We start from the raw sequence: 25261 nt of genomic DNA on the forward strand, positions 1-25261 counted from the left end.
ACTTGGGTTGGACGGCACTCCTCTAGAGTCCTTTTTTGTACGGTGCTCAGTGGTAATTTGAAACAATATATAGTAGAAGAGACCACGGCACTCGTTTTTCGTATATATGAAAAATATTTTATATTTTCATTATTTTCATTCCATGATATTTATATCTTATTTCATTATTCATAATTCATAATTTCATTATTTGTAAGCATCCAGGAATGCATAGACTTGGCCAACGTTTAACGTTTCGGTCCTTGTATGGGACCTTGATCACGGCCTTTGTCCGGGCTGCATGTTGCCTGCGCATCCCAACGCAGGCAACATGCAGCATCCCAACGCAGGCAACATGCAGCATCCCAACGCAGGCAACATGCAGCCCGGACAAAGGCCGTGATCAAGGTCCCATACAAGGACCGAAACGTTAAACGTTGGCCAAGTCTATGCATTCCTGGATGCTTACAAATAATGAAATTATGAATTATGAATAATGAAATAAGATATAAATATCATGGAATGAAAATAATGAAAATATAAAATATTTTTCATATATACGAAAAACGAGTGCCGTGGTCTCTTCTACTATATAAGTAAAAAGCATTCTTCCCGTTACACCTGTGTCCGACTGATTTGTTTCACCATCTTGGAGTGTGGACACCACCCAAGGGAAAAACAGATACTTTCTGCAAGGACTGACCTCCCCATCCATGCTGATTTTGTAGGTGGTCACAGTCTCGTCAGATATCAAAACTCTAAATTAGTTTATTGGTCAAAATTGTGCTTCCAGTGCAGCTTTCTGTGCAGCCTCCAGAGGTTGTGCTTTCTTATACAGACAATAGGTCACAAGCAATGCACAGATCTTCACTGTCACATGTTTCCAGATGAAGGACCCCAGGTAGGTAAGAATTCTGAGGGGGGAACCTGCACACTCGGGCATGCTCAGACGGCGATATTTTCATGTCGATTTCGGTGTGTATTTCAGCTGAAATCAACCAACAAAAAAACTCTCATTCATTTCAATGGGAAGTCCTCATGAGTATTCACAGTCAAAAAATGTTTCCATTGTAGATGTTTAATCCATAATATAGGAATTGTCATGTTAATTCTCGCTGTATCCCATGTAGAAACTGCGGCAAGTGCCCGCATTCCAGTTAGCCCCCTAAACAGCGCTAAATCTGCATGTGGATCAGCGGCATGTCAAAAAGTGAAGGGTTGTCCATCATGGAATGTAAAATCTATCCTTCATTACACTTCAATTTATTGTTACTTCTTGTAATGTCAAAAATGCTTCCTGGAACCATCAGCAAGCTGGTGTACTGCTGTTGACAGATCTTAGAATACACCTACACAAATTGTACCTCACCGCATCCACGCTGTCAAGGTCCAAAGACAGTTCCAGAGTCCTTTCCCAGATGTGAAGAAGTGATCGCACCTGAGGAGAACGTAACAGTACTTCACCAGTAATGTGCGGTCATTCAGATGTTGCTCTCATAGGGTACAACATGATATGCAGTTTTGCAGCGACTGTGACTCCAAAATCCAGTTGTTATATCCATTTTACCATCCCTTTATATAATAGATCATTAGAAACAAGAAAGGAAGAAAATATATATAAAATATAAATATATCATAAAAAAAATATAATAATATAATATATAAAGTAATATAATATAAAATAATATGTAAAGTAATATAATATAAAATAATATGTAAAGGTATAACATAATAAAAATTAATTATATAAAATATATAAGGAAGAAAATATATCAGGTTAAAAAATAATACCGAAAATCTGAATTTAAACCATGAGGTATTAATGTATTTACCCATTCCTGACATGTGATTTTCAGTTTTTTTCTTTTTCTTTTTTTCCTCCCTGACTTCCCGGAGCCGTATTTTTTTTATTTTTCACTTTCTAACAGCACCATTTAACATTGCATACAATTTAGTAGGAAGCAAGAAAAAAAAATTCTAATGGGGTGGAATTGGAAAAAACTAAATTCGTCTACGGTTTTATGGGTTTTGTTTGCACTATTTGGTAAACCTGACCTGTTATCTTCATTCTCTGGGTCAGTACGATAATGGCAATACCACATGTATTGAGCTTTTCTTGTGTTTTAATAAAAAAAAACTTTGGAAGAATTTTTTATTTTTTTCATCACCAAATTCTAACCCCCATTACTTTATTATATGGAGCTGTGTGGGTGGGGGGTTCCATAAATTTCACCATAGGGGCCAATATATAAAAAAAAAATTATAAATACTGGAAGCTCTGTGGGGGCCAGTATACATATTGGGGGTACTACAGAGTGGCACAATATATACTGTATATACAGTATACACTACAAAAAGTTAGGGATATTTGGCTTTCTGGTGAAATTTATGTAAAATGTTCCCGTTCCAATGACATTTTATCATGAAGGTCGGACATTTAGGTAGAAGCAGTAATGGTGGTTTCCTCATCTCAAACTATTTGTTGAAACAAAAGCCGACCCCAGTGCTGGGTATACCGCCACAAAATGTCAGCGTCTCAGGAACTTGTCCTGTGGCCTTGAGCATCAATTACAGCTTGACAACAATGTCTCCTGTTGTTCACAAGTCGACTTATCGTCCGCTGGGGTATGGCTTTCCACTCTTCTTGAAGGGCGGCCCTCACGTCATTGAGGTTCTGGGGTACAGAGTTACGAGCCTCTACACGGCGACTCAGCTGATCCATTGGTTTTCAATGGGATTCAGGTCTGGAGAAAGTGCAGACCACCCCATTTGAGGACCCCCAGTCTCCAGCAGCCGTTCCCTTATGATGCAACCTCCATGAGCTGGCGCATTGTCCTTCATGAAGATGAAATTAAGCCTGTGTTGTTCATGTAGAGTCACAATGACCAGATTAATTATGTTTTTCAAGTAGTATGGGCTTGTCACTGGACCATTCACAAAGTGTAGGGCAGTTCTGTATTGACTAGACACACCTGCCCACACTGTAACACCACCACCACCAAAGGCTCTTCTGGTGACAACAGTGGATGATGCATAGCTCTCCCCGTGACGTCGCCAACATTATTGTCGGGGGATAATTTCTGCTCAGAGTGAATCAACTTTCATCAGTAAACAGCACTGAGGCCCACTGTTCCCTCATCCAGCGTAGATGCTCCCCGGCCTATGCAAGACGATGACGCCTGTGGTCAGGAACCATTTGCAGGTCGTCTAGCATGCAAACCACACTGATGTAAATGGTTTCCAATGGTCTGACCTGACACTCGGGTGCCTCTCACCTCCCTTAAACGTGCCTGGAGTTGTGTGGCATTCATCATCTGGTTTCTCATGACAATGTTCACAATAAAGCGGTCATCAGTGTGGGATGTGGTCAAAGAACGTCCACTTCTATGACTTTCTGTGACTCTTCCAATCTCTCTGTATCTCTGTGACAACCTTCTGATGACACTCTGTGACACTCTAAGCTCAGCGGCCACTTCTGTCTGAGAACATCCTGCTTGAAGCCTCACAATGGCGAGGTACTGTAGATCAATTGTTAGGCGTCGTCTTGGTCTCATGATGTCAAAATGCGAACAGCATGATGAGGAGGACTGTTTAAATACCAATTCTAATCGAACCAGGAAATTTATTGGGCGATTCATGGATCAAACAGCTGTTGTTAATTTTGCCGTTAAGCTCCTTGATAGAGAACAGCAAGTTGTGCAAAAAGTACTGAAACACTGAACAGTTGGACATGTGCATTCAAAGGTTTATAGAATTAAGTTCACCTGTAAAGGTTAGAGGGCATTTTATGTTCATCTTAAAATTTCACCCACAAGCCAAATATCCCGAGCTTTTTGTGAGTAGTGTGTATATTTAAATCCTGGGGTTCAATATACATATTGTGAGCACTGCAGAGGGGCATATTAACAGTCATTAAAACCAGATGACAAACGGGGTGTTATAACCGAATAGATGGCCAGGAAACAGATACAAAATGGCCATGAAAGCTGACAGGGTCCATTGTTTTCTCTGTCACCCTGAGAGCTGGAGTAACATTTGACCACCGCAACGCTGCCGGTGCAACCCTGTTTCATTTTCCTCGGGTGGAACCACTTCTTTACATTTGGGAAGGAGCTCATGAGAGGACCCTGGAACTGTGGGAGGGACCCATCTGGAAAGCAAGCCACCTTGCTGACGGTTTCCAGGAGGCAACAGGAAATCAGGACAGTAGTGAAGGATACACTTTGTGATTATTGCTTGTGTTCATGAAATGTCTGATTCTTTTCACAGATGGATTTCGTGTATTTCAATGTCAACGCTGAGGACAATTTAACACAGAGCAGCAGCTTGTTGTGTAAGGAGAACAAAGGGAACCTAAAATCAGCACGAGACATGTAACAGATACGAATGACATTATACTTGACGTAGCTGTTTGGTTTTCAAGATCTCTGCTTGCTGTCATTAAGTAGGAAGCTTCATTCAGTCCTGTCCTGGTCATGTGTAGTGTTCAGCGCGAATATTCGAATTGCAAATTTTTTTCTCGAATATCGTAACTTTGAGATTTCGCGAATATTTCGAATATAGTTCTATATATTTGCGAAATCGAATATTTTTTATTTTATTTTTTCATCTGAAAATATGATTTCTCCCTGCTTCTTGCTTGTGGGTCAATAAGCCATTGGCCCACAAGCAACTTAAGCAGGGGGGAATCATGTTTTCATATGGAAAATAAAATTACCAATATTCTAAAAAACGAATACATAGCAATATAGTGAATATATTCGTTATTTAGAATTTTGGCATTATTTTTTTCCTATCTGTACAGTTGTTCGCATACTCCTCCCCGACAAGCGTCCCCGACACTATGGGAACGCCTGTGGGTTAGAAAATACCATCGGATCCGAGTTTTCTCTGAGATCGTGAAAGCTCAGATCCGATGGTATATTCTAACGCACAGGCGTTCTCATGGTTACGGGGACGCTTGTCGGGGAGCAGTATGCCAAAGTGGAATAACAGTACACATAAATTACAGTCTATATGTGTATTTTACGAATATTCTAAAAGACGAAGTTAGAGCAATATTACAAAAATTCGTAAAATACACATATAGACTGTAATTTAGCTAACATAGTGCTATAGTAATTTTTTTAATAGTGTATATATTTTCCAAAACTGAAGTTCAGAAGAGGCAAAAAAAAAAAGATTATAGCACTATATTAGCTAAATTACAGTCTATATGTGTATTTTACGAATATTCGTAATATTCTAAAAGACGAAGTTAGAGCAATGTTATGAATATTCGTAAAATACACATATTAGCCTAGCCATAGTCATAGGAACGTTGCCTTATACTGTCAAAAGAAAAATCGCAATACGCGAATAATTAAATCGTATATTATTCGCGATAAATAGAAAAATGACGAATATTCGATTTCGACGAATATTAGACGAATATTCAATCTAATATTCGCGAAATATTGCGAAATTGAATATGGCACCTCCCGCTCATCGCTAGTCATGTGAAGGACACACAGGTGCAGGGCTCGTTACAAGACGCAACTCTGATAATTGGACTGTAATGACCGGGGTATAGGGAATAAGTTCTTATTGGGGGGCAACCCATGTGCTCTCAGTCACGCACTCTGCAGGCAACTTACAAGTGCATGCCAGGGGCGTGTAAGGCTCTGTTCACACTTCTGTCAGAGGTTCCATCATTTGATGCAGGCAGTGCTTTTCTTTCTGTCAAAATGCACTGTGGCAGGACTTAACCACTTAAGGACCACAGGTTTATACCCCCCTAGTGACCAGGCCCTTTTTTACAAATCGGCACTCCACAACTTTAGCGGTTTATTGCTCGGTCATGCAACTTACCACCCAAATTAATTATACCTCCTTTTCTTCTCACTAATAGAGCTTTCATTTGGTGGTATTTCATTGCTGCTGACATTTTTACTTTTTTTGTTATTAATCGAAATTTAACTATTTTTTTGCAAAAAAATGACATTTTTCACTTTCAGTTGTAAAATTTTGCAAAAAAAAACGACATCCATATATAAATTTTTCGCTAAATTTATTGTTCTACATGTCTTTGATTAAAAAAAAATGTTTGGGTAAAAAAAAAAATGGTTTGGGTAAAAGTTATAGCGTTTACAAACTATGGTACAAAAATGTGAATTTCCGCTTTTTGAAGCAGCTCTGACTTTCTGAGCACCTGTCATGATTCCTGAGGTTCTACAATGCCCAAACAGTAGAAAACCCCCACAAATGACCCCATTTCGGAAAGTAGACACCCTAAGGTATTCGCTGATGGGCATAGTGAGTTCATAGAACTTTTTATTTTTTGTCACAAGTTAGCGGAAAATGATGATTTTTTTTTATTTTTATTTGTTTTCTTACAAAGTCTCATATTCCACTAACTTGTGACAAAAAATAAAAACTTCCATGAACTCACTATGCCCATCACGAAATACCTTGGGGTGTCTTATTTCCAAAATGGGGTCACTTGTGGGGTAGTTATACTGCCCTGGCAATTTAGGGGCCCAAATGTGTGGTTAGTAGTTTGAAATCAAAATGTGTAAAAAATGGCCTGTGAAATCTGAAAGGTGCACTTTGGAATATGTGCCCCTTTGCCCACCTAGGCGGCAAAAAAGTGTCACACATCTGGTATCGCCGTACTCAGGAGAAGTTGGGCAATGTGTTTTGGGGTGTCATTTTACATATACCCAAGCTGGGTGAGAGAAATATCTTGGCAAAAGACAACTTTTCCCATTTTTTTATACAAAGTTGGCATTTGACCAAGATATTTATCTCACCCAGCATGGGTATATGTAAAATGACACCCCAAAACACATTGCCCAACTTCTCCTGAGTACGGTGATACCACATGTGTGACACTTTTTTGCAGCCTAGGTGGGCAAAGGGGCCCACATTCCAAAGAACACCTTTAGGATTTCACCGGCCATTTTTTACAGATTTTGATTTCAAACTACTTCGCACACATTTGGGCCCCTAAATTGCCAGGGCAGTATAACTACCCCACAAGTGACCCCATTTTGGAAAGAAGACACCCCAAGGTATTCCGTGAGGGGCATGGCGAGTTCCTAGAATTTTTTATTTTTTGTCACAAGTTAGTGGAATATGAGACTTTGTAAGAAAAAAAAAAATCATCATTTTCCGCTAACTTGTGACAAAAAATAAAAAATTCTAGGAACTCGCCATGCCCCTCAGGGAATACCTTGGGGTGTCTTCTTTCTAAAATGGGGTCACTTGTGGGGTAGTTATACTGCCCTGGCATTCTAGGGGCCCTAATGTGTGGTAAGCAGTTTGAAATCAAAATGTGTAAAAAATGACCTGTGAAATCCGAAAGGTGCTCTTTGGAATGTGTGCCCCTTTGCCCACCTAGGCGGCAAAAAAGTGACACACATCTGGTATCGCCGTACTCAGGAGAAGTTGGGGAATGTGTTTTGGCGTGTCATTTTACATATACCCATGCTGGGTGAGAGAAATATCTCTGCAAAAGACAACTTTTCCCATTTTTTTATACAAAGTTGGCATTTGACCAAGATATTTATCTCACCCAGCATGGGTATATGTAAAATGACACCCCAAAACACATTCCCCAACTTCTCCTGAGTACGGCGATACCAGATGTGTGACACTTTTTTGCAGCCTAGATGCGCAAAGGGGCCCAAATTCCTTTTAGGGGGGCATTTTTAGACATTTGGATCCCAGACTTCTTCTCACGGTTTCGGGCCCCTAAAATGCCAGGGCAGTATAAATACCCCACATGTGACCCCATTTTGGAAAGAAGACAACCCAAGGTATTCAATGAGGGGCATGGCGAGTTCATAGAAAAAAAATTTTTGGGCACAAGTTAGCGGAAATTTATTTATTTATTTTTTTTCTCACAAAGTCTCCCTTTCCGCTAACTTGGGACAAAAATGTCAATCTTTCATGGACTCAATATGCCCCTCACGGAATACCTTGGGGTGTCTTCTTTCCGAAATGCGGTCACATGTGGGGTATTTATACTGCCCTGGCATTTTAGGGGCCCTAAAGAGTGAGAAGAAGTCTGGAATATAAATGTCTAAAAAATGTTACGCATTTGGATTCCGTGAGGGGTATGGCGAGTTCATGTGAGATTTTATTTTTTGACACAAGTTAGTGGAATATGAGACTTTGTAAGAAAAATTTTTTTTTTTATATTTCCGCTAACTTGGGCCAAAAAAAATTCTGAATGGAGCCTTACAGGGGGGCGATCAATGACAGGGGGTGATCAGGGAGTGTATATGGGGTGATCACCCCCCTGTCACTGATCACCCCCCCTGTAAGGCTCCATTCAGACGTCCGCATGTTTTTTACGGATCCACGGATACATAGATCGGAACCGCAAAACACATACGGACGTCTGAATGGAGCCTTACATGGGGGTGATCAATGACAGGGGGGTGATCAATGACAGGGGGTGATCAGGGAGTGTATATGAGGTGATCACCCCCCTGTCACTGATCACCCCCCTGTAAGGCTCCATTCAGACGTCCGTATGCGTTTTGCGGATCCGATCCATGGATGCGTGGATCCGTAAAACACATGCAGACGTCTGAATGGAGCCTTACAGGGGGGTGATCATCCCATATAGACTCCCTGATCACCCCCCTGTAAGGCTCCATTCAGACGTCCGTATGCGTTTTGTGGATCCGATCCATGGATGCGTGGATCCGTAAAACACATGCAGACGTCTGAATGGAGCCTTACAGGGGGGTGATCATCCCATATAGACTCCCTGATCACCCCCCTGTAAGGCTCCATTCAGACGTCCGTATGCGTTTTGTGGATCCGATCCATGGATGCGTGGATCCGTAAAACACATGCAGACGTCTGACTGGAGCCTTACAGGGGGGTGATCATCCCATATAGACTCCCTGATCACCCCCCTGTAAGGCTCTATTCAGACGTCCGTATGCGTTTTACGGATCCGATCCATGGATGCGTGGATCCGTAAAACACATACGGGCGTCTGAATGGAGCCTTACAGGGGGGTGATCAATGACAGGGGGGTGATCAATGACAGGGGGGTGATCAGGAAGTCTATATGCGTGATCACTCCCTTGTTATTGATCACCCCCCTGTAAGGCTCCATTCAGACGTCCGTATGTGTTTTGCGGATCCGATCCATAGATGCGTGGATCCGTAAAACACATACGGACATCTGAATGGAGCCTTACAGGGGGGTGATCAATGACAGGGGGGTGATCAATCACGGAGGTGATCAGGGAGTCTATATGGGTGATCACTCCTCTGTCATTGATCACCCCCCTGTAAGGCTCCATTCAGATGTCCGTATGTGTTTTGCGGATCCGATCCATGTATCCGTGGATCCGTAAAAATCATACGGACCTCTGAATGGAGCCTTACAGGGGGGTGATCAATGACAGGGGGGTGATCAGTGACAGGGGGGTGATCAGGGAGTCTATATGGGCTGATCAGTGGTTCATAAAGGGTTAATAAGTGACAGGGGGGGTGTAGTGTAGTGTAGTGGTGTTTGGTGCTACTTTACTGAGCTGCCTGTGTCCTCTGGTGGTCGATCCAAACAAAAGGGACCACCAGAGGACCAGGTAGCAGGTATATTAGACGCTGTTATCAAAACAGCGTCTAATATACCTGTTAGGGGTTAAAAAAATCACATCTCCAGCCTGCCAGCGAACGATCGCCGCTGGCAGGCTGGAGATCCACTCGCTTACCTTCCGTTCCTGTGAGCGCGCGCGCCTGTGTGCGCGCGTTCACAGGAAATCTCGGCTCACGCGAGATGACGCCTATTGGCGTTAGCGTAGCCTGGGAGAGCCGCCGCAATGACGCCTTTCGGCGTTAGCGCGGCGGCAAGTGGTTAAAGGCTATGGACATCTTCAGGGCAATATTTTTTTATGATTGCATTTTTCTCATTTTGGGCTAAAAATAATTTTTTCAATTGGTATTTAATAAAAATTTGCAGCAGTTTTTGTGATGCGTGGGGTTAAAAATCATTCTATTTCCAGACTGTCGCTTCTGAGTTACATCTGCTGATGGCTCATGTGAATTCTTATCGCCGATCTGCTGACTTCATAAACGGTCATTTAAGTCATATTCCTATCAGTTGGATAATAGGTTAGCTGTAATGAGTGTTTATGAGGTCATCAGATAGTGCTCCACATGAGTCGTCAGCTGACGGAACCCAGGAGCCGTAGTCTACAAATAGATTGATTTTTAACCCCATGTAGCAGAAATTGGTCAGAATTGTTTTTTAATATAGACCAATTGACAAAATGATTTTTTTGCCCAAAATTTGTCAAATGCAATCATAAAAAAATCCGCCAAAGGTGTACATAGCCTTTAATAGATCCCAATATAAGTCAATAGGATCCATAAGGCACCACTGTTGTCCATCATATGATGGTTCCAGCATGCCATTGTATTCATTTTCCTGCTCCTGTGATGGAACTTGACTGAAGTGTGAACAGAGCCTAATGGAAGCCTTCATTCTTAGGATCGATGGGGTCCTGAACAGAATTGATATTTTTGTCCTCTTCGTTTCTTCCCAGCATCATTGACTGGATCGTGCTATTTTCCATTTGCTTTCAATGGAAGCACGTACAACGAGTGCACGACCGACGGAGGAACCGAGTTCTACTGGTGCAGCCAAACCTACAATTTTGAATTTGACCTAATGTGGAGCATTTGCAGTGGGCCAGGTGAGAACCTATCACATTGGGAAGTATGACCCACCACCAGTCTGGAGGTCTTCCTACTACCAGTGATTCCGACTTCAGGACTTTAAACCATGCTGATCTTACAAGATGTCAGTTTGTACCGTTTGCAACACAAAGATCCGAACAGGATCTGAAGACTTTACAAGACCAACCTCAGAGGTCAAAGGGGTTCTCTAGGAACATGAAGTCTCCTCAGGCCTAGAATATAGGGGGGGGGGGGGGGAGAATTTCTCCATTCTCCTGTTGCCATGATGTACGATGATATCATTTATAGATGATGACATCTCCGCTCACTGTTGTGAGCATGGTAGACAGGAGATGGAGACAAATCTGCAGACATTTTATGTAGATTCCCTGTAACTCCACTCCACATATAACCTTATTACATACATGTAACATGGAAGGCCCACCCTCGCCCACTGCTGTGATCAGGCTTTACTTACATCCCATGCTGCACTAGCTATTACTTCCATAGTATTTGCCCATGAGAGGTCATGTTTTTGGATTGTGTATTACAGTTCTGCTATTTCCCCAGGAATATTTGGATTTTCTGATTGTACCTCAACTAATCTGATAAACCGCACCCTGGAGAGCTGCCAATTACTCTACAGTGACATCACGAGCCAAGACGTGGCCTCCAAATACTGCTCCATTGGCACATCAGCCATTGGCTATGAGACACTGTACTGCTATGGGCCGTGTAAGTCCCCTGAATATTTAATTTAAATCTGAAATGGCATGTACATGTGCACCCCTCGCTGCTCTGCCCGTGTACTTGGCCTGCAGGACACCTTGAACCAGATGGCTCAGGATGAACACAGGAGCACAGTATGGTAGAATTTTATTTGTAGTATTGTTGGTAACATGTCTGTTTTTATTTACGCAGTGTTACTTCTGTCCACAACCGCAATCTCCGCTACTACCTCATCATTAACCACAGCTTCACCAAGCACTACCACTTCATTGTCAACCACAGCTCCACCAAGTACTGATAGTTCATCATCAACCCCACCTCCACCAGACACTACCAATTCATCATTAACTACACCTCCACCAAACCCTACTACTTTATCATCAGCCACACCTCCACTAGACACTACCAGTTCATCATCAACCACACCTCCATCAAATACTAGTACTTCATCATCAACCACACATCCACCAGACATTACCATTTTATCATCAACTACATCTCCACAAAATATTACTACTTCATCATCAACTACACTTCCATTAACCACCACTACTTCATCATCATCATCAACCACAACTCCACCAGACTCTACCACTTTTCCACCAAGAACTACTATTTCATCATCAACCACAACTTCACCAAATACTACCACTTCGTCATCAACCACACTTCCACTAATCACTACTACGTCATCATTAACCCCAGCTTCACCAACCACTACTACTTCATCATCAACCACACCTCCATCAAATACTACTACTTCATCATCAACCACACCTCCACCAGACACCGCCATTTTATCATCAACCACATTTCCACCAACCACTAGTACTTCATCATCAACCACAACTACACCAAATACTACTACTTTTTCATCAACCACACTTCCACTAATTACTACTACTTCATCATCAACCACAGCTCCACCAACCACTACTACTTCATCATCAACCACACCTCCAACAAATACTATTACTTCATCATCAACCACACCTCCACCAGACATCACCATTTCATCATCAACCACATCTCCACCAACCACTAGTACTTCATCAATAACCACTACACCAAATACTACTACTTTGTCATCAACCACACTTCCACCAATTACTACTACTTCATTATCAACCACAGCTTCACCAACCACTACTACTTCATCATCAACCACAGCTCCACCAACCACTACTACTTCATCATCAACCACACCTCTACTAGACACCACCATTTCATCAACCACATTTCTACCAACCACTAGCACTTCATCAACAACCACAACTACACCAAATACTACTACTTTGTCATCAACCACACTTCCACCAATTGCTACAACTTCATCATCAACCACACCTCCACCAACCACTACTACTTCATCATCAACCACAGCTTCACCAACCACTACTACTTCATCATCAACATACACTACCAATTCATCATTAACTACACCTCCACCAAATCCTACTACTTCATCATCAACCACAGCTTCACCAACCACTACTACTTCATCATCAACCATACCTCCTTCAAATACTACTACTTCATCATCAACCACACCTCCACCAGACACCACCATTTCATCATCAACCACATTTCCACCAACCCCTAGTACTTCATCAATAACCACTACACCAAATACTACTACTTCATCATCAACCACATCTCCCCCAGAAACTACTACTTCATCAACAACCACAACTCCACCAGACACTACCAATTCATCATTAACTACACCTCTACCAAACACTACTACTGTATCATCAGCCACACCTCCACTAGATACTACTACTTCATCATCAACCACACCTCACCCAGACACTACTACTTCATCATCATCCACACCTCCACCAACCACTACAACTTCAGCATCAACCATACTTCTATCAAATACTACTACTTCATCATCATACACACCTCCACCAATCACTACTACATCATCAACCACACCTCCACCAGACTCTACCACTTCTGCAACAACCACAACTCCACCAGACACTACTACTTCATCATTAACTGAACCTCCACCAGACACTACTACTTTATCATCAGCCACACCTCCATCAAATACTATTACTTCATCATCAACCACACCTCCATCAGACACTACCACTTTATCATCAACTACATCTCCACAAAATATTACTATTTCATCATCAACCACACTTCCACCAACCACCACTACTTTGTCATCAACCACACCTCCATCAAATACTACTACTTCGTCATCAACCACACCTCCACCAGATACTATTAATTCATCATCAGCCACACCTCCACTAGATACTACTACATCATCAGCCACACCTCCATTAAATAATATTACTTCATCATCAACCACACCTCCATCAGACACTACCACTTCATCATCAACTACATCTCCACAAAATATTACTGCTTCATCATCAACCACACTTCCACCAACCACCACTACTTTATCATCAACTACACCTCCACTAGATACTATTACTTCATCATTAGCCACACCTCCACCAGATACTATTACTTCATCATCAGCCACACCTCCACCAGATACTATTGCTTCATCATCAGCCACACCTCCACCAGATACTATTACTTCATCATCAACCACACCTCTACCGGATACTATTACTTCATCATCAGCCACACCTCCACCAGATACTATTACTTCATCATCAGCCACACCTCCACCAGATACTATTACTTTATCATCAGCCACACCTCCCCCAGATACTATTACTTTATCATCAGCCACACCTCTACCAGATACTATTACTTCATCATCAGCCACACCTCTACCAGATACTATTACTTCATTATCAACCACACCTCTACCAGATACTATTACTTCATCATCAGCCACACCTCCACCAGATACTATTACTTCATCATCAAGCACACCTCCACCAGATACTATTACTTCATCATCAGCCACACCTCCACCAGATACTATTACTTCATCATCAGCCACACCTCTACCAGATACTATTACTTCATCATCAACCACACCTCTACCAGATACTATTACTTCATCATCAGCCACACCTCCACCAGATACTATTACTTCATCATCAGCCACACCTCCACCAGATACTAATACTTCATCATCAACCACACCTCTACCAGATACTATTACTTCATCATCAGCCACACCTCCACCAAACACCTTGAGATCATCATTAACCACATCACCATTAGCTGCAAGTATAAAGCCCTTATCAATGACGACATCATCTATGTCTCCAGCGTCTACCAGCATCAGCACTGGTAAGCAAGTGTGCTTTTTTTTTTCTTGCTTTTTTTTTGGGGGGGTGGTTCTTTGTGTTACTATTTTAAGTTTTTTTTTTGTCTTTTTTATTTCAGTTTCTTTCTGCTTTTTATTTACTGTATTACTCTTAATCATTAAAATTAGATGACAGTTCCAGAGAACATGTAGATAAGACACACATCCCATCTTCTCTGAAGGCCTCTGAGTCTCCTCTGTACAAGGAACCCCTGAGAGGTCTTTAATGGTGTCAGTGGGATTATCTTAACAACAACCAGAAATGCAGAAGAGAGGGGGGCAGCTTTTGGGCCATTAAAGGAGGGGAGGCTAGGAAAGGGTTACACAATTCTAGGTGAAGCATAATAATCCTACTCTAGACTAGTGCACAAACTGCGCTAGATGTAAATCCCACCGGCTTGACATGAAAGACTCCACGCATCCACCTAGTGGTCATCAGTCATACTGCATGCTTATAGCCTCAGGCTATACCTTAAGGCTGCGTGCAACTCTGGAAAGAATTTTGGCGCACGCCCCAGCGCAGACCTGTGAAGGGAAGCATACTTACCTGCTTCCCAGCGACACCTCCCCATTCCTTTGCTCATCGACCTCGGCTCCTCTGCTGGGCTCCCTGGATGGAAACTTCCTGTTTGACACCGCTGCAGCCAATCGCTGGCCGCAGAGGGGATCTGCTCCCTTGAATCACTTGATCATTTGTCATGACGCAGGGAGGGGAGGTCACCGCTGCAGCCAGCAACTGGCACACACACAAAGTGGCACAACCCCTTTACATTTTTGGAGCACTTTTAATTGATTTTAACTGTTGAGCTGCAGTTGTGGTCCACAGCACTAAACTAACGTGTACGCAGTCTATGCACTGCAGGAGCCCTGACACTTTGTCTATCACCCTGACATAGCCTGTCACATGCAGGGGCGTAGCTATAGGGGGCCCAGGAGCCTGAGGGGGCCCAAAGACCCTTGTGCCACATAAGAAGAGACTGGTATTATAGAAAGCCCATGCTGGTCAAGTTGCTCCTCTTGGTGAAAGAAGGGGTTAGGTCAAGAATTTGGCACGGGGGGTACTGTTTAAATTTTTGCCTCAGGTAGCACAAAGGCTATGTGCTTCCCTGCTCCTGGCCACAAAGCACTGAGGGAAGGGGGGCCCAACTGAACTCTTGCACCAGGGCCCATGAGCCTTTAGCTATGCCCCTGGGAACATGGTATCTCTTCCTGGCATCTCCTCCCCTCATAATATCTCTGACAACTCCCCCCGCAGAAACCAAGATCTATTGTCCCTCCCTGTCCTGACAACCCAAAATATTTTACTTCCAGAAACCCCATTGCTGGCAGAGTTCTCCCTTTACTAATAGCGCCATCCAGAGTGCCCCCATTATTAATAGTGCCATCCGAAGTATCCCCATTATTAGTAATGCCATCCAGAGTGCCCCCATTATTAGTAGCACCATCCAGAGTGTCCCATTATTAATAGTGCCATCTGAAGTATCCCCATTATTAGTAGCGCCATCCAGAGTGTCCCATTATTAATAGTGCCATCTGAAGTATCCCCATTATTAGTAGTGCCATCCAGAGTGCACCCATTATTAGTAGTGCCATCCAGAGTGCACCCATTATTAATAGTGCCATCCAGAGTGCACCCATTATTAGTAGTGCCATCCAGAGTGTCCCATTATTAGTAGTGCATCCTAATTTCCCAACTTTATTTATACTGCTATCCAGGGCCGTCTTTACCAAGGGGCAAAAGGGGCAGCTGCCCCGGGCCCAGTTGCTCCTGGAGGGCTCAAGGCAGCTGCCTCTTGAGCCCTGCTAGCCACTGCCCCAGGTGTCAGGCTGTCAGCTCTACCAGGAGTCCAGGCATCATGATCGTACTGTGTTAAAGTTGTGATTTAGGACCTTAATGACATCATCACCATGTGACCAGTAACCTAGCAATTACTGGTCACATGGCTATGAGGTCATCACAGGTCCTATCAGGAGTGTTGCAGAAGTTAACTGTGGAGCTTTTTTGTGTGAAGATTACATCAGAAAAAGGTGACAGGGGCTGTTATGTTAATATACTGTAAACTACTGTATAGTGGGGTGCTGTATACTGTGTGGGGCTGTATATTGTGTGGGACTGTATACTGTGTGGTGGGCTGTATACTGTGGGGGGCTGTATACTGTGGGGGGCCTGTATACTGTGGGGGGCCTGTATACTGTGTGGTGGGCTGTATACTGTGTGGTGGGCTGTATACTGTGTGGTGGGCTGTATACTGTGTGGGACTGTATACTGTGTGGAACTGTATACTGTGTGGAACTGTATACTGTGTGGAACTGTATACTGTGTGGGGTCTGTATACTGTGTGGTGGGCTGTATACTGTGGGGGGCTGTATACTGTGTGGGACTGTATACTGTGTGGGACTGTATACTGTGTGGTGGGCTGTATACTGTGGGGGACTGTATACTGTGTGGGGCTGTATACTGTGTGGGGCTTTATACTGTGTGGGGCTTTATACTGTGTGGGGCTTTATACTGTGTGGGACTGTATACTGTGTGGTGGGTTGTATACTGTGTGGTGGGCTGTATACTGTGGGGGGCTGTATACTGTGTGGGACTGTATACTGTGTGGTGGGCTGTATACTGTGTGGGGGCTGTATACTGTGTGGTGGGCTGTATACTGTGTGGTGGGCTGTATACTGTGTGGTGGTCTGTATACTGTGTTGGGACTGTATACTGTGTGGTGGGCTGTATACTGTGTGGTGGGCTGTATACTGTGGGGGGCTGTATACTGTGTGGGACTGTATACTGTGTGGGACTGTATACTGTGTGGTGGGCTGTATACTGTGTGGGGGCTGTATACTGTGTGGTGGGCTGTATACTGTGTGGGGGCTGTATACTGTGTGGTGGGCTGTATACTGTGTGGGGGTCTGTATACTGTGTGGGACTGTATACTGTGTGGGACTGTATACTGTGTGGTGGGCTGTATACTGTGTGGGGGCCTGTATACTGTGTGGGGGCCTGTATACTGTGTGGGGGCCTGTATACTGTAGGGGGGGCTGTATACTGTGGGGGGGCTGTATAGTGTGGGGGCCTGTATACTGTGTGGGGGGCTGTATAGTGTGGGGGGCCTGTATAGTGGGGGGGCTGTATAGTGGGTAGGTTATACTGCTGTACTGTATACTGTGGGGGTCTGTATATTGTATACTGAGGGTGCGGTATAGTCTGGAGTGCTATACTGCTGTACTGTATAGTGTGGGGGGCTGTATCGTGTATTGTTTGGGGTGCTGTATACTGTGAGGTGTTGTATACTGTGGGGTGCTGTATACTGTGGGCTGCTATACTGCTCTACTATATACTGTGGGGTACTGTATAGTGTGGGTTGCTAAACTGCATACTGTGTGGTGCTGTATACTATAGGGTGCTATACTGCATACTGTGGGTTGCTGTATACTATAGGGTGCTATACTGCATACTGTGGGTTGCTGTATACTATAGGGTGCTATACTGCATACTGTGGGGTGCTGGGGTGCACTGTAACACTAGGGTGAGCAGAGCCCTGGTCTCCTTCCTGCAGAGCGGTGCCCACTTCCAGCCTGAGCCCAGCTGCCCAGAGCACTGATCCTGAGCCGCTGGAGTCTTCAGAACTGGAAGTATTTACAGTCAGAGTGCCCAATTATTAATAATACCATCCAGGGTGTCCCATTTTTAATAGTGCCATCCTAAGTGCCCCCATTATTTATACTGCTATTCAGAGTGCCACCATTATTAATAGTGCTGTCCAGAGTACCCCCATTACTAATGCTGACATCCAAAGTGCCCCCATTATTAATAGTGCTGTCCAGAGTACCCCCATTACTAATGCTGACATCCAAAGTGCCCCCATTATTAATAGTGCTGTCCAGAGTGCCTCCATTATTAATAGTGCCATCCTCAGTATCCCAATTATTAATAGTGCCATCCTCAGTATCCCAATTATTAATAGTGACATCCAGAGTGCCCCCACTTTAAAATCCACCAGGAATAATTCTCTGTGCATGGAGCGCTCGACAGTCTGTAAATTGTTACTGTTTCATCTTGTAGCAGCACAGTGTGACATTCAGGATACGTTGTGCACCACTGGTTTGGACACCAAAGATTTCCATGAATTCTGATAATTATTCCTTCTCCTTATCTGATTCCATTCAGCACCAGGAAACATAATTCAGCTGTGGGCGGAACAAGCATCGCAGGTAAGTACCGATCCACTAATTGTACATAGGAGCAGTATTATAGTAGTTATATTCTTGTCAAATTTCTTTTTATTGAGAAAGGCACAAAGTTATGTAAAAGACATACAACTCGTGTACCAGGCGCAGCTGGATAAATGCTCAATCAGCAGACACAAATTATCACATGTGATAGCTTACATAACTAAAACCATCAATAACCTGAGCAAACAAGTATCTGAAGGGGTAGGGACAACTAGACAAGGGGAAGGAGGGACGGGGAAAGGGCGGAAGGGTGGGTTAAATTAGATGTCAATCCAGTAACATGTATCATACATCATCATAGCCTAGAACTTGCGATATTGCTTCCAGGGGGACCATATTTTAACAAATACCGCTCTAGAATGATTCTCCCAATGGGCCAACTCCTCAAATCGGTATAATTGGTCAATTTTCTCGATCCACATCACGGACGAGGGAGCTGAGTCGTTCTTCCAGAGGAGAGGAACCAGTAGTCGGGCTGCTGTTATAAGCATGGTTGGTAGGCTAGACTTTGAAGGTGTAAGCGTGCTATTAGGGCACCAAAGTAACAGAAGCTTTTCATCTAGCCTAACCTGGGTGTTACAAATCTTATTTATAGTTGTGACCACCTCCTCCCAAAAAGGTTTAAATTTCTCACAATTCCACCAAATATGTGATAAAGAGCCGGGCCCTCCTCCACACCTCCAAGAACTGTCTGGGATAGCGGGATTAAGCTTATGAAGGAATACTGGCGTTTTGTACCATCTTGTGAGTAATTTATAAGAGTTAGCTTGAATCCTGATGCAACGGTTGAATCTGTGCGAGTGTGTGAGGATAAACGCTTTTTCAGGCTCCGAAAGAGACATGGACAGTTCCTTTTCCCAGGCCGCTAAGAACAACAGATCTGGAGGTGCGGAGGAGAGTAGCTCCTTGTAAAATGTGGAGAGAGGTTTCTTAGGGCGAATGGCGGTAGAGAGTTTCCCTTCTAACCACGAGGGGTCAGTAGTAGGCTTGGGGAGCGTTGTCAAGCGCGCCAAATCCTTTTTAAAGGCTATGGCAGCTAGGAAAGAGGCCTCTTGGACTCTTGGAATTGCGTCTATTTTGCTCCAGTCAAAAGCACCCGACTCAGTCATGACGTCTTGTAGTGTGGAGCCAGAGAGCAATGCCCAGATTCCTGATGGCCTAGAGGTGGTAGGGTGAATATACGCTTGGAGTAGGTGTAAGGGGAGATTCACACTAGGAAACTGGAGGGAGGAAGATCTATATAGTTTGGACCACTCCAATAACAAACCTTTCCATAAGGGCGATGTGAACTTATTGTTGGCGGTGCATTTGCGTAAGCCCCAAAGAACTAGCTTGTCGTTATATGAGAGCATAGAACACTCCAGTCGGGAGACAAGGCCGGGAGGGCGCCAGGATAAGAGGCTCAGAGCTCTATTTAGCAGTGCTGCTCTATAATAAAGGTACATGTCAGGTAGGCCAAAGCCTCCCAACCTCCTCTCCCGAGTGAGAGTGGTATACGCCAGTCTAGGGGAACTGCCTGACCACACAAAAGCTGAAAAGACTCTGCGGACCTCCACAAAGAAGGAATGGGGTAGCCAGATAGGGAGTGTTTGAATAAGATAAAGCAGTCTGGGGACTATAAAGGCTTTGATGTAGTTTTTCCTACCAATCCATGAGATAAACGGCAATTTTAGGGAGTGCAAGTGAGATTTGATGGATTTCAGGAGGGGGACCTGGTTCCGCTCAAAGAGCTCCTCCGGATCTGCTGAGATGTTAGTACCCAGAAATGGAATTGACTTAGAGGCCCACGAAAAAGCAGTGGAGCTTTTGAGCGTCTCAACAGTAGAAGGTGGGCAGGTGATATTCAGGGCGTGAGACTTTGTGTAATTAATTTTAAAGTTAGAAACCTTTCCGTATTCTTCAAAAAGGGCCTGAAGTCTGGGGAAAGAAGTTAGGGGGTTGGACGTTATGACTAAAAGATTGTCTGCAAAAGCAGCCGTCCGATGGGTCTGCGACCCCACAGTGAGTCCTTCAATATCCGGTTCTTGTCTGATCCTGGCCAACAGGGTCTCCATGACAATAACAAAGAGAGCAGGTGAAAGTGGGCAGCCCTGACGCGTCCCATTGGTGATGGGAAAGGATGGGGAGAGCGTCCCATTAATACATATTCTGGCGGAAGGGAGCGAGTACAATGAGAAGACGGATTGGATGAACTGATCCGGAAGGCCAAATTTCGACAATGCACGAGCCATGAATTGCCAGCTAATCCTATCGAAAGCCTTCTCTGCATCTGTACTGAGCAAGGCTAGCGGTATCGAGTGCTTCCGGGCATGCGTAATCAATTGTATGACACGGACTGTATTCTCACTCCCCTGTCTGCCAGAAACAAATCCCACCTGCTCTTCGTTGATAATGCCAGGGAGAACCGCCTGAATCCGCTGAGCCAAAATCTTGGCCCACCACTTCACATCCGTATTTAGGAGCGAAATAGGGCGGTAGCTCCCACAATTCAGGGGGTCTTTATTTTCTTTGTGAATTACCGTGATGTGGGCTGAGAGCGACTGGGGCGGGAGGGAACCCCCTTGGAGTAAATAGTTACATAGGATGTTAAACTGGGGGATCAAAATGTGCTTAAAGGTTTTGTAGTAAGAAATGGTGAAACCATCTGGGCCAGGGCTCTTCCCTGAGGGTATGGAGGAGAGGACCTTACCAATTTCAGTGTCAGTGATGGGTGATAATAGCTGGGCTGACTGAGCTGGGGAGATAGCGGGTAATTGTAGGGAGGAGAGAAATTTCTCCGTTGCTTCTCCTAGTTGTGCTGGTGACAGGTCATCTGGTGTTTTAAGATTATAAAGGTCTCTATAGAACTCCTTTGTCATTCTTGACTGCAGAAATAAAGGAATCAGTTTTCTGCTTCTTCACTAGGGCGGACATTAACCTGTTTCCTTTATCTCCGTGGGCATATGAACGGAATTTGGCTCTGAGTAACAGCTTGGCTGAAGTGACATTCATCAGGTTTTTGAGCTTAGTGCGGGCTTCTGAGAGCTCTGAGGCACAACTGAGAGCCTGGGAGGTTTTATGCGATAGCTCTAGAGCCTGGATCTGGGAGAGAAGTGTCACCATAGCCTGACTTCGTTGTCTTTTAATATGGGCACCTAAGGCTATTAGTTCCCCTCTCAGGACCGCTTTATGGGTTTCCCAAACAATGGAAGGGGAGGGTGCGTCAGGTCCTGAAGCATTGGACTTAAAGAAATCCGTTATGATAGAGGAGAGTTTAGCAGCATGGGAGGGGTCCGAAATAATGGTCTCATTTATGCGCCAGTTCCATTCCCTCTTTGGGAGGTCCTGCAGAGAGATACTCAGGAATACAGGGGCATGGTCAGACAGGGTGATGTTCCCTATGTGAGAACCGATAGCCCTGTTAGCAAAGGATTTAGATAAGAATAGATAGTCTATCCTATGATAGGACAGTTTAGCTGCTGAGTAAAAGGAAAAGTCCCTACCAGTGGGGTTAGTGGTGCGCCAAACATCTAAAACTCCCAGTTTCTGTAAGGCACGTTTGAGGCGTCTTAAGCGAATGTGTGTAATGGCAGATTTCCCAGTTGAAGAATCTAATGCAGGTTCAAGGGTAGCATTAAAATCACCTCCTAAGATAACCATTCCCTCCTTAAAGGAGGACAATAATCCAAGGGTCTGAACGAGCCAAGCAACCTGCCCTCTGTTGGAAGCATATACAGTTGCCAGGGTAACAGGAGCGTCAGCGATAGTGCCCTTAACAAACAGGTAACGACCCTCAGGGTCTGCAGAGACGGCAGAGTGCTTAAAGGGGAGCTGTTTGTGGATCGCTATGCTGACACCCCTGCTAGCCGAACTGTAAGTGCTGTGGAACCATTGGGAAAACCGTTTGGGGGGCAATTTGGGGATCTTACCCTCTCGGAAGTGGGTCTCCTGAAAGAATGCTATAGACACTTTATCCCTCTGTAAAAGGGCCAGGATTTGGGACCGCTTGCAAGGCTCGTTCATTCCCCGGACGTTAAAGGACGATATCACAATAGACGACATTCTGAAATAGAAAGTAGACAATCAGCATCTGACAATGCAATATATGACATCTGATGGTGTAGGAGGGGGAGGGGGGAAACACGAGGGAAGGAGGGGAGACAAACAGGTAAGGTATGTAACCATAGTGCAAATACATAGTGCAAAAAGAGCTCTACTGAGCACCTGACTGTGCGACCCTTTCTCATTACGGCTACCAGCCGGGGTCTGTCAGGTGGGGGGTCCCGCAGAGCTATGGCGGGCCAATTACTGGCCATCACACAGGGGAAAGGTGACCCAGAGGTAGTACCGGGTTAACCCCTGCAGATCAAAAAAGGGGGGGCAAGAAGCAGGCAAGAACAAGAACTACATATAAACCATCTGAAAAACTAGGACTGGGTGAGCAAGAGCTGGAAGTTGGAACAATGATTTCCACAACAGGCGGACATGACTGGCCTGAGCTCAGGCCCATAACTTCTAGCAATCAGGAAAGCTCCCAGTCCCTTCATCCTAAGGCACTAAGTCTCAGGCAAGCTGATTGGAGCTGGAAACAATACAGCCAGCACCATAAGAGATTCCCCTGCTCATGTAGGAGAGCGGTCAGACTTCTCCGCCCTGGCTTTGGGCGACTTTTTATTATAAACCTGGCGCCATTCCGCCGCCCGAGGTGGCGGGAGGGGTGGGTCCTCAATGTCGGCTGGCATCCAGGAGGGGATGTCAATCGGGCTCAGTCCTAATTGATCCCAGCTGGCCTGAAGATTCCTCGGCGTACGGATGGAGACTTGGCGTCCGTTTTTAAGGACCGCGATCCCGAACGGATAAAGCCACCTGAATGGGGTAGCTGATGCTCTGAGAGCATCTAGGAGCGGCTTCAGGATGCGCCTTTTCACTAAAGTGGACGGGGCCAGGTCCTGAAAAAACATAATCGGGGTGCCCTCATAATGCAGGTGATCCGACTCTCTGCCAGCCCTCATAAGCGCTGCGGTGTCAATGTAGCTGAGCAAGCCGCATATGACATCTCTTGGGGGATCGGTATTCTTAGGCTTAGGCCTAAGCGCCCTGTGGATCCTCTCTATCACTATGCGCTCGGCTCTCTCAGGCCCCAGCAGGTTAGCAAATACCTCTCGCGCCACTTTCTCCAGCACTTCATTCGCGATCATCTCAGGAAGTCTGCGGATCCTCAGATTCCTCCTCCGGCTCCGATTCTCCTGGTCTTCAACCCTCAGGAGCGCATCGTTGAGAAGGTCAGTGTGTGAATTGAGCGCCTTGAATGTCTTCTCTTCCCGTCGGAGAGCCGCCTCCTGCGCGCCCTCTAAATCAGACACGCGGTGGCCGATGGTCCGGAGATCTTCTTTAATATCGGATAAATCCTTTTTAATCGGGGCCAGAGCCGAATTCAGCACCTCCAGTAGTGCCGCCTTAGTGAATGAGCCTCTCTGCCTCCTTGACTTGCAGGTGGAGGCATCTGAGACGCTGCCGCCATCCGTATCTTCCTCCATATCAGATGGGGCTATAGCGGGGGCCATCTTGGGGGTCTCAGCCGACCTCAGCTTCGGATGTTTTTTTAGGAAATGATCCATATCAGCCTGTCTGGATCTCATAGGAGATGGATCAGCTTGATCTTTAACTCGATCCTTGCCCGTTTTGCCCATGAAAGCGAAGCTATATGCTTATTTTAGGGGTTAACTCGCCGGTAAGGTGTAGGAGCTCAGCAACACACAGCCATTCAGCTAGGCAGCCAGGCTCCTCCCCCATAGTACTTATATTCTTGTACATAGGAGCAGTATTATAGTAGTTATATCCCTGTACATAGGAGGCAGTATTATAGTAGTTATATCCTTGTACATAGGAGCAGTATTATAGTAGTTATATTCTTGTACATAGGAGCAGTATTATAGTAGTTATATCCCTGTACATAGGAGGCAGTATTATAGTAGTTATATCCTTGTACATAGGAGCAGTATTATAGTAGTTATATTCTTGTACATAGGAGCAGTATTATAGTAGTTATAGTCTTGTACATAGGAGCAGTATTATAGTAGTTATATTCTTGTACATAGGAGCAGTATTATAGTAGTTATATTCTTGTACATAGGAGCAGTATTATAGTAGTTATATTCTTGTACATATGAGCAGTATTATAGTAGTTATATTCTTGTACATAGGAGGCAGTATTATAGTAGTTATATTCTTGTACATAGGAGGCAGTATTATAGTAGTTATATTCTTGTACATAGGAGCAGTATTATAGTAGTTATATTCTTGTACATAGGAGCAGTATTATTGTAGCTATAGTCTTGTACATAGGAGGCAGTATTATAGTAGTTATTTTCTTCTCTACTTTAATGCAGAATCAGCTAGATGATG

Source organism: Bufo gargarizans, chromosome 4 (assembly GCF_014858855.1).
Source record: "Bufo gargarizans isolate SCDJY-AF-19 chromosome 4, ASM1485885v1, whole genome shotgun sequence".
In the NCBI taxonomy this organism is placed as follows: Eukaryota; Metazoa; Chordata; class Amphibia; order Anura; family Bufonidae; genus Bufo; species Bufo gargarizans.